Source organism: Chrysochloris asiatica, unplaced genomic scaffold (genome assembly GCF_000296735.1).
Source record: "Chrysochloris asiatica unplaced genomic scaffold, ChrAsi1.0 scaffold00158, whole genome shotgun sequence".
NCBI classification, from domain to species: Eukaryota; Metazoa; Chordata; class Mammalia; order Afrosoricida; family Chrysochloridae; genus Chrysochloris; species Chrysochloris asiatica.
The window spans coordinates 1341377-1352329 of NW_006408676.1; the positions used below are offsets into that span (position 1 = coordinate 1341377).

The 10953-nt window shown below is 40.2% G+C and overlaps 1 pseudogene; it reads left to right on the plus strand.

Moving 5' to 3' along the window:
• The first annotated feature begins 9934 nt into the window (after positions 1–9934).
• On the plus strand, positions 9935–10411 carry LOC102812337 (annotated as a pseudogene).
• The last annotated feature ends 542 nt before the right edge of the window (positions 10412–10953 follow it).

The window sequence follows — 10953 nt, forward strand, 5'->3', positions numbered from 1 at the left end:
TGTTAATGGTTGATCCAAGAAGAATGAAGTCCTTGACAACATTGATAAGAATGCAGTTTATTGGTCCAGTGGTGAGGATTTTTATTTTCTTTACACTGAGAAGCAATCCATATCAAAGGCTGTGCTCTTTAATCTTCATCAGTAAACATTTTAAGTCCTCTACACTTTCAGCAAACAAGGTTATATCATCAGCATATCACAGGTTGTTAATGAGTCTTCTTCCAATCCTGATGCCACATTTTTCTTCATATAACCCAGCTTCTCTGATTACCTGCTCAGTATAGGAGATGCAAAATCCAAATTCAGCATGTCGTCTCCAGAGGAAGGCTTTCTCTCTATGTCATATCTGGTGGCAGGTCTTGTCATCAGTCTTTCCCTGAGTTTAGGAGTTTCTCAGCACAGGGATCCTGGGTCCAAAGGATGTGCTCCTGGCTCTTCTTTCTTGGTGGTGGGAGTTCTTTCTAATCTCACTCACTTTATTTCTTGACAAATTAAGGGGAATACAGGCCACACCCAGAGAAATTTCCTTTACATTGAAAATTTCTTTGCAGGATAATGGCTGTGACCTAAATGTGTTGCATCCCATCCTAACCACTTACAACTGATTGACTGATCATATTAGATCAAATCATGAGGAATGATTACATCATTAGATAACTGCCTCTAATCCTGCCTTCCTGATATAATAGAGATTAAGATTTACAACACATAGGATAATTACATGAAACTGATAATCATGGCCTATCCAAGGTGATGTACATTTTCTGGGAATGTAATTTAAAGAATCAATGACACATTCTGGAAAATGACCAAAAAGGAATCAGAAAGACTTGAGTTTAAATCTTGACTCAGCCACTTACTGACTTGCTAAGTCTTAGCCAGGTCACTTAATCTTAAGAACTAAATTTTATTACCTGTAAAACTTGAACTAAAAATATCTAACCTATATAGTTGTGGTGAGAAATAAATGAGATATACATTTCATTTTAAAGTAGTAAACAAAAACAAGATGATTATTATAAGCATTTCTTAGGAGGACAATATATCACTTAGCAATCATTTCTGGATTTTGAAATTGCAAAAATGTTGTTTACTGTTGTTGTTGTTGTAGTTAGGTGCCAACAAGTTGATACTGACTCATAGCAACCCTATGCACAACAGAATGAAACACTGCCTGGTCCTGAGCCAACTTCACAATTGTTGCCACGCTTAAGCCCATTGATGTTGCCACTTTGCCAATCCATCTCGCTGGGGGTCTTCCTCTTTTTCTTTGACCCTCCACCTTACCAAACATGAAATCCTTCTCCATCAACTGGTCTGTCCTGATAATATGTCCGAAGTATGAGAGACGAAGTTTGGCCATCCTGGCATCCAAGGAACATTCTGGCTGCACTTCTTCCAACACAGATCTGTTGGTTCTTTTGGCAGCCCATGGTGCTTTCAGTATTCTCCTCCAACACCATAACTCTAAAACACCAATCAATTCTTCTATGGTCTTCCTTATTCACTGTCCAGATTTCGCATGCATATGAGGTTATTGAAAATACCATGGTTTGGGTCACACGTACCTTAGCCCTCAAACTGACATGTTTGCTCTTCAACACTTTCAAAAGTTCTTGTGCAGCAGATTTGCCTAATACAATACATCGTTTGATTTCTTGACTGCTGCTTCCATGAGTGTTGATAATTGATCCAAGAAGAATGAAGTCCTTGACCACTTCAATCTTTTCTCCTTTGATAAGAATGTTGTTTATTGGTCCAGTGATGAGGATTTTTGTTTACTTTACATTGAGATGCAATCCATATGGAAGGCTGTGCTCTTTGATCTTCATCAGTAAATGTTTTAAGTCCTCTTCACTTTCAGCAAGTAAGGTTGTATCATCTGCATATCACAGATTGTTAATGAGTCTTCGTCCAATCCTGATGCCATGTTTTCCTTCATATAACCCAGCTTCTCAGATTATTTGCTCGGCATATAGGTTGAATAAGTATGGTGAAAGAATACAGCCCTGTCACACAACTTTCTTAATTTTAAATTGTTTACTGTTAGGTGCCATCAGGTCAGTTCTGACTCATAGCATCCCCAAGTGCAACAGAATGAAACACTGCTATGTGCTCTGACATCCTCAAAATTGTTTCTATGTTTGAGCCCATTGTTGCAATTGGTCCTGTTGAGGTCCTCCTCTTTCTTGATGATCCTCACTCCTTCGCTAGGGAGTGGACCCTTCTGATAACGTTTACAAAGTGCTTCAGAAGAAATCTCTTCATCCATGCTTCTAAGGAGCATTCCAGCTGTATTTCTCTCAAGACAACTTTGTTCACTCAAGAGCAAACGTCAGAGTGCCTTCTGACATATGTTTTGGTGTTTTCTTTTTTTCTAGTCTTTTTAATGGCCTTTTCTCTTTTTCAAGTAAAATGGCCTTGGTGTCATCTCACAACTCTTCTGGCTTTCAGTCATTAGTGCTCCATGCACACAGTCTATTCTTGAGATAGTCTCTAAATTTAGGTGGAACATACTCCAAGTTATATTTTGGCTCTTATGGACTTGCTTTAATTTTCTTCAACTTCACTTTGGACTTGTATATAAGCAACAAATGGTCTGTTCAACAATTGGCCCCTGGCCTTGATTCAATGGGAAATATTGAGCTTTTCTGTCATCCTTTTCCAAAGCTGTAGTTGATTTGATTCCTGTACGGCATCTCGTGAGATCCATGTGTATAGTCACTGTTTGTGCTAATGAAAAAAGTATTTGCAATACATCAGTCATTGGTCTTACAAAATAATGTCATGCAATCTCCAGTGTCACTTCTATCACAAAGACCATTGTTTCCAACAACTAATTCTTCTTCTTTGTTTCTAACTTTCCTATTCCAATCACTAGTAATAATTAATACACCTTGATTGCATGTTTGATTAATTTTAGATTTCAGAGTAGTTTAAAATCTCCAATTCCTTCATGTTTGGTTTTAGTGGTTGGTATGTATATTTGAAACATAGTCATATTAACTTGTTTTCTTTATATGCATATGAATATGTCTCTATCACTGATCACATTGCACTTCAGGATAGATCTTGAAATGTTCATTTTAACAATTTTTCATTCCTGGCATAATAGATCATAAACAGTTTTTTATTTTTGGAATAATAGACCATAAGACTTATTGGTCCAAAATGACCAGTACCAGTCCATTTCAGCTCACTAATGCCTAAGATATTGATCCTTATGTGTTTCATTATATATTTTTTACAACTTCCAATTTTCCTAGATCCATGTTTCATACATGACATGTTCTGATTCTTAATGGATGTTTGCAGCGATTTCTTCTCCTGTTATGTCATTCTACATTAGCAAATTGCTGTTGTTAGGTGCTGTAAAGTTGGTTCTGACTCACAGTGACCTTATACACAACAAAACAAAATGTGCCAACCTTACAATTGTTGTTATGGTCAAGCCCACTACTGCTACTACTGTGCTGATCCATCTCATTGTGGGGTGTCCTCTTTTTTGCTGACCTTAAGTTTTACCAAGTATAATGTCCTTCTCCAGGTACTGGTCCCTCTTGATAATATGTCCAATGTATGAGGCACAAAGCTGCCATGGCTTCTCAGGAGCATTATTATTGTACTTCTTCCAAAACAGATCTTTTTGTTGTTCTGACAATCTATAGTACTTTTAATATTCTTCTTCAACACCATAATTCAAATGCATCAATTCTTCTATAGTCTTCCTTATTCACTGATCAACATTCACATGCATATAAGGCAATTGAAATGACCATGATTTGGGTAAGGCACACGCTAGTCCTCAAACTGACATCTTTGCTCCTGGACACTTTAAAGAGATCTTGTGCAGCAGATTTGTCTAATTCAGTACATAGTTTGATTTCTTGACTGCTGTTTCCATGAGTGTTGATGATGAAGCCAAGCAAAATGAAGTCTTTTATATCTTCAATCTTTTTCCCATTTATAGTGATGTTGTTTATTGGTTCAGTGGTGAGGATTTTTGTTTTCTTTACATTGAGGTGCAACCCATACCAAAGGTTGTGATCTTTGATCTTCATCAGTAAGTATCTTAAGTCCTCTTCTCTTTCAGCAAGCAATATTGTAACATCTACATATTGCAAGTTGTTAATATGTCTTCCTCCAATCCTGATGTTATGTCCTTCCTCATATAATCCAGTTTATTAGATTATTTGCTCAGCATACAGACTGGATGAGTATTGTGAAAGAACACAACCCTGGCACACACCTTTCCTAATTTAAAACATTTAGTGTTCGCTTGTTCTGTTCGAACAGCTGCCTCTTGGTCTATATATAGGTTCCTCACGAACACAATTAAGTGTTCTGGAATACTCAATCGCCACAATTTTATCCATAGCTTGCCATTATCCACACAATCAAATGCCTTTGCACAGTTAGTAAAGCACAGGTAAACATCTTTCTGGTATTTTCCTCTTTCAGCCAAGATCCATCTGATATCAGTTATTCCATGTCCTCATCTGAACCCAAATTGAACCTTTGTCAGTTCCTTGTCAATGTACTGTTGCAGCCATTTTTCTGAATTATCTTTAGCAAAAATTTACTTGCATATGTTATTAATGATATTGTCCTAAGATTTCCTCATTCTGCTATGTCACCTTTGTTTGGAATGAGCACAAATATGGGTCTCTTCCAATCGGTTGGCCAGGTAGCTGTCTTCCAAATTTATTGGCATAGATGAGTGAATGCCTCCAGTGCTGCATCAGTTTGTTGAAATATTTCAATTTGTATTCTATCAATCCCAGTGCCTTGTTCTTTGCAAATGCCTTCAGTGCACTTTGAAATTCTTCCTTTAATACCACTGGCTCTTGATAACATACTAACTCTTGAAATGGCTGAACATCAACCATTTCTTTTTGGTACAATGACTCTGTGTATTCCTTCCATCTTGTTTCGGTGCTTTCTGTATTATTCAATAGATTGCCTATTGTTGTTAAGTGTCTTGGAGTTATTTTGCCCATAGAATCTTTCAATATTGCAAGTCAAGGCTTGCAATTTTTCCTTAATTCTTTCAGCTTGAGAAATGCTGAGCATGTTCTTCCCTTCATCTTTCCCAACTCTAGGTCTTTGCACATTTCATTATAATATTTGACTTTGTCTTCTCAAGTTGCCTTTTGAAATTTTCTATTCAGCTCTTTAACCTCCTCATTTCTTCCATTTGATTTAGCAGCTCTACACTGATGAGCAAATTTCATAGTCTCTTCTGTCATCCTTTGGATCTTTTCTTTCTTTCTTGTCTTCTCAATGACCATTTGCTTTATTCCTCTATGATTTTCTCGATGTATTCCCACAATCCTGGTTTTAATTGTGATGCATCAAATCTGTTCTTGAGATGCTCTCTAAATTCAGTGAAATATGTTCATAGTCATATTTTGGCTCTTGTGGACTTGTTTTAATTTTCTTCTACTTCAGCCTGAACTCGCTTTACTTCTTACACACCATTAAGGATGACTCTAACTTGAGAAGTCAATCTCCCTGACTTGTATTTCACATGTTTTCCATTTGAAACCTGACAGGCTTAACCTCAGTACAACATCAGACAATGTTCTGCTACTATTTATTAAATTTATATTGGCAGTAATTTTCAGCAATTGATTGCCAGGTACTTCTTCCTAATTTGTATTAATCTGAAAGCTCCACTTAGAACTATACTCCATGGGTGACCACACTGGCATCTGGAATACTGGTGAAAATCTATCCCAGCATCACAGCAACCATATGCCACCATTGCACAAAAACCACCACAACATGGTATACTGACATACATTAGTATGCCAGAGGAAAACTTAGACAAAGATAGAATTTTTTTTTTTCCTACTACAATTTGTATGGTGACCACTCCCAAACAATTCACATTGCTAAAACACTCCTATGAACTTAGAACTTATACGTTGAGATTCCATTCAGAGAAGCAGCAAGCACTCATCTCAGCATTTATTCTGATTTCCCTACAGACCTTTCCTCCTCCTGGGATTTTTCCTCTAGTTTTTATCTCAATTCTCTCTTTTCACATGGGATTAGCATTCTGGATTTCTTCTCTTTTTGTCCAAGCTTATAGGTTTCATTAAGGCCTTCAAATTCTTCCTACATATTACTGCTATCTTCCCTGGCTATTCAGATAATTGCTGTCTTCTTGAAGACTTTATGTGTCTCTTAAATTCATAAAAGAACTGATTCATTTGAATTATGGTATTGAAGAGTATTAAAAGTACCATGGACTGCCACAAGAAGAAAAGATTCTGTCTTGGAAGAAGTGCAACCAGAATGTTCCTTAGAAGTGAGGATGGCGAGGCTTTATCTCTCATACTTTGGACATGTTATAAGGAGGGACTAGTCTTTGGAGAAGGACATCATGCTTGGCAAAGTGGAGGGTCAGTGAAAACGAGAAAGACTCCCAAAGATATGGATTGACTCAGTGACAGCAACAATAGGCTGTTGTTATGTCACAAAACATAACGACAATTGTGAGGAGGGTACAGGGCTGTGCATTGTTCTGCTTTGTTGTGCATAGAGTCGCCATGAGTCAGAACTGATTCAATGGCGCCTAACAATAACAATTAAATTCATGAACTTCCTGTATAGACATTCTGCTTTGAGTCTTCTCCTTCCTGCACCTTTTCATAAGTATTTTCTAAAATATTTTCCCCAATTCTTGCCAGAATGATCTCTATAAAATGCAAAATACAGCATGTCATTTGTATGTGTAAAACCCCTCAATAGAGCCCTATGGGTTACAGAAACCTTTCATGTTCTTTACCACAATACAGAAAGCTCTTTTTTTCAATCGTCTGATTTCTCAAACCTGGACCTACTGCCATGTACTGTCTCTCATTTAAATTTCCGGTAACACCTGGTGAATTTCCAGAAAGCCCTGTGCCATCCTTTGTGTATGTACAACTGATGTACTCTTTTGCTGAGACTCCCCTTCATCCATTTCACGTCCCTCATTGTGTTGTGAAGACAGGCATGCCACATCAGGACACAGACATCATCCTACCATTCTGTGGCCTTTGTAGCTTCTGAAGAAGACTTTGGTTTTGCATGCTACACCTTTCTTAGAAGAATCCATTGCTTGGGTTCATGAAGTCTCAGTGTTGTAGTCTGCACACATTTACAGTGACATGGCCAATTTGTTCCATTCTAATCTGCAGATGTGTTTTTGTGGTCAAACTGTCACTCACTAGCTTTGTGAAAGCCTCAGTATACGCCAGGCACTGTGATAGACTGTCTGAATGCAATGGGGGAAAATCTTTTTTTAGGCATTCAGAGCAAGCACCATATAGTGTGTAACTGTAGACCAAGTCTTGCCATGTGGTCACCAGTAGCACTGACCAAACAAAACCCACCCACCGCCATCAAGTCGATTCTTACTCATTGCAACCCTATACAAGGTTTCTGAGACTGCAGATATTTACGAAAGCAGATATTCTCATTTTTCTCCTGCAGAGTGACTGATAGGTTTGAACCCATGACCTTATGGCTTGCAGTGCAACAACTGAGACACACAAACCCATTGCCATCAAAGCTGACTCCTAGCCACCCTCTACAGAGTTTTTGCAGAAACAGACAAATCTTTGCAGGAGCAGACAAACACATTTTTCTCCTGCGGAGCAGTTGGTGGGTTTGAACCACTGACCTTGTGGCTACTAGTCCAGTGCTTATCCTACAAGGCTGGTGGTGGTGATGTGCCGTGGAGTTGGTTCCGACTAATAGCGACAGTGTGCAGGGTTTCCGAGACTGTAAATCTTTACGGGAGCAGAAAGCCTCATGTTTCTCCCGCGGAACAGCTGGTAGTTTGGAACTTCTGACTTTAAGGTTCGCAGCCTGATTCATAACCACTACACAACCAGAGCTCCTACAAGGCTGTTGTTGTTGTTAAGTAAGGTGGAGTCGGTTCCAACTCAACCCTGTACAGGGTTTCTGAGGCTGTAAATCTTTACAGGGCAGAAAGCCTCATCTTTTCTCCTGCGGAACGGCTGGTAGTTTAGAACTGCCAACTTTGAGGTTCGCAGCCAGATTCGTATGGCTACAGGGACTTAAAATAGAGGGCTAGAGAAGCAGAGAATGATTTCTGCCAGCAGGGGTCACTGTAGCTAACCAGACACTTCAAACTAGGCTAAAATGAAAAGGCATTATGAGCTATATCTTGAATTAATAACATTCTAAACGTTTTCTATTTATATGTGAAAATTCACATTTCTTTGCCTTTTGGGACCAGACTCCATCTATTCATTCTCCCTTAATGGCTTTGTAAACACTGTGCCTCCACTGACCTGCTCTCCTTCTCCCCCTCTGCCCATCTATTGCCTCTTACTACATAAAGTGATTTTTATTTTGATTGTATCCATTTCCTATAAGGAGAGAGGCTGTGAGTGAGTTGTACATTTAAATGGCTCTCTGTTTTGAGAATGTTCCCAGGGGGGTGCAATTCTTTTAATTTATTTAATCTGATGTGCTTTTTCAAATCATTCTCCTCTATCAAACAGATGGGAGAGGACATTGTGATAATGCCTCTTTCTCCTTGTTCCCCCAATACTGGGTCCTCCACATGAAGTACGGGGACTGCTTTGGATTTTGGTTGTCAAGAAGCAGAGCAGCATCTCGGGCAGCAAGAAATTCTGTCTAGCAGGGTCCAGTGGAGACCTACTCCCTGTTTTACTTGTACTGATGACAAGGGTACAGAGTGGGAAATGACATCAGTGCTCAGATCTACGACCACCTCCATGATTAATAAACTCCTTCCCAGACCCCATGAGAAATCAGTGTCTGGAAGGGGAATAAGCAGCTGAAGAAGGCACAGTCAAATGTATTTCCTGATAACATTCATTCTATGTAAAAACAACAACAACAAAAAAAACAAAACAAAACAAAACAAAAAAAAACCCTGCAGAATCAAAATTTATAAAGTAATAAGGAGTATAAATTCAAAGTTCACACAGACTTAAGACTTAACTCGGTGACCTCAGTTGAGTTTATGTCACCCAGTGTGGTAACCAGGGTGTCACCTCCCCCGCCCTGTGAGATAAGTCCCCAGACCAGTGCTTGGCCCTGTACCAAATCACCACTCTCCCTGCCTGCCTCTACAGCTGCCAGTAAGTAGCTCCTCCCCTCCCTCACTGGGCAAGGTAGAGACCCTCCTCCCTGCCTAATGAGGAGGGGTTGATTTGTTACCACACTTCCTGACAGTTGATACCAACCCCAGTTACTGTACTGCCTTGCCCTCTCCCTGCAACACTGCCTGTTCACCATGGACCCTGGGGTCATTTTGGTGTCACCATGTCTAACAGTGTCAAGGACTATAGTCCACAACCCCCACCTCCCTAGTGATGCCGCTGCAGCCGTTCCCAAAGAATGTGATATTGGGCATCATAATGGGGGAAACAGGGATACAGCCACACTCCAGACACTGTCAGAGAGGGTACAGAGGGTGACACCAAAATGACTCTAGGATTTACAGTGGTGGTAGTGGCCCAGTGTTGCAGAAGGAGGGCTTCCAAGACAGTGACCTCACCTGTCACCCTACCACCACCAGTGATGGTGCAGGCAGTCTTGGCACCCATTATTGAGTGGAAAGGACTTTCCACCTTGGCCAATAGGAGAGGGGAAGAATTGCAGGGAGTTACATGGGGCAGGGGGCAGGGCCACACTTGGCCCTGTATTTTCAAGCAATGGGTATGACCAGCCCTACCTGGGAAGAAGTGATATCATGAGATAGCACACTAGGTGACGGCAGCCCTTGGGCAAGCTGGCATTTGTAAGCAGTGTCCTAGCATCTGTTAGCCCATCCTACTCTGGTAGCTGTGTGTTGTTGTGATGGTGGAAGGTATGCCACCAATATTTCAAATAGCAGTATGGTGGCCTCTGGTGGACACATATCAGTAGCGCTTCTAGATTAATGCAGACTTGGGAAAAAGGCCTGGTGATCTACTTGAAAATTGACCAGTCAAAGCCTCATGGGTCACTGGGCCCACCTTACCACATCCTGGTTGATACCAACTTCATCAACTTCTCCATTAAAGCCAAACTGGACCTTGTACAATCAATGATGGACTGTCTATATGCCAAGCATGTCCTTTGTATAACTCACTGTGTACTGTCTGAAATTGAGAAGTTGGGGCAGAAGAATCGAGTGGCTCTAAGGATCGCCAAGGATCCAAGATGTGAACAACTACCATGCACACACAAAGGAACCTACGCAAATGACTGCTTAGTACAGAGAGTAACTCAGCACAAGCGTTACATTGTGGCCTCAGTTGACCGGGACCTTAAACGAAGAATCTGGAAGATTCCTGGAGTTCCTATCATGTACATTTCTAACCATAGGTACAACACTGAGCAGATGCCAGATGATTATGGAGTCCCGCGGTTTTGAATCTTACAAGATAAAGTTCCTCCGTCTTACTTCAACTGACTTTCTCTCATTCCAGTTCAGTAAACATACTATTTTATTGTCAAAAAACAAACAAACAAAAACCTTATGGGTTACCATAGAACATTGTCCTATTTGCTTACTTAGGATATGCTATCAAGAGGAATCAATTCCTAAAGGAGGACATCATGTTTGATGAAGTAGAGGACAGTGAGGGTGAAGGAGACCCTTGAGATGGATTGTGCAACAGCCTGGATTTGAACACGCTGGTTTTCATAAGCATGACACAGGACCAGTCATCTGGAATTCATTCTGTTATACATAAGGCCATCCTGAGTTAAGAGTCCACGTGACAACATCTCTCCATCTAGCTGACATATGAATGTTGGAGTCCTGGTATGATGCTGTGGGATAAAGCACTGGACCACAAAGTCTGTTTAAACCTCAATGTCGGCAGTTTAAACTCACCAGCCTCTCCTTGAAACAGGGTCACTATGAGTTGGAACCAACTTGGCAGCAGTTAACAACAACAGCACAGGGTTTTT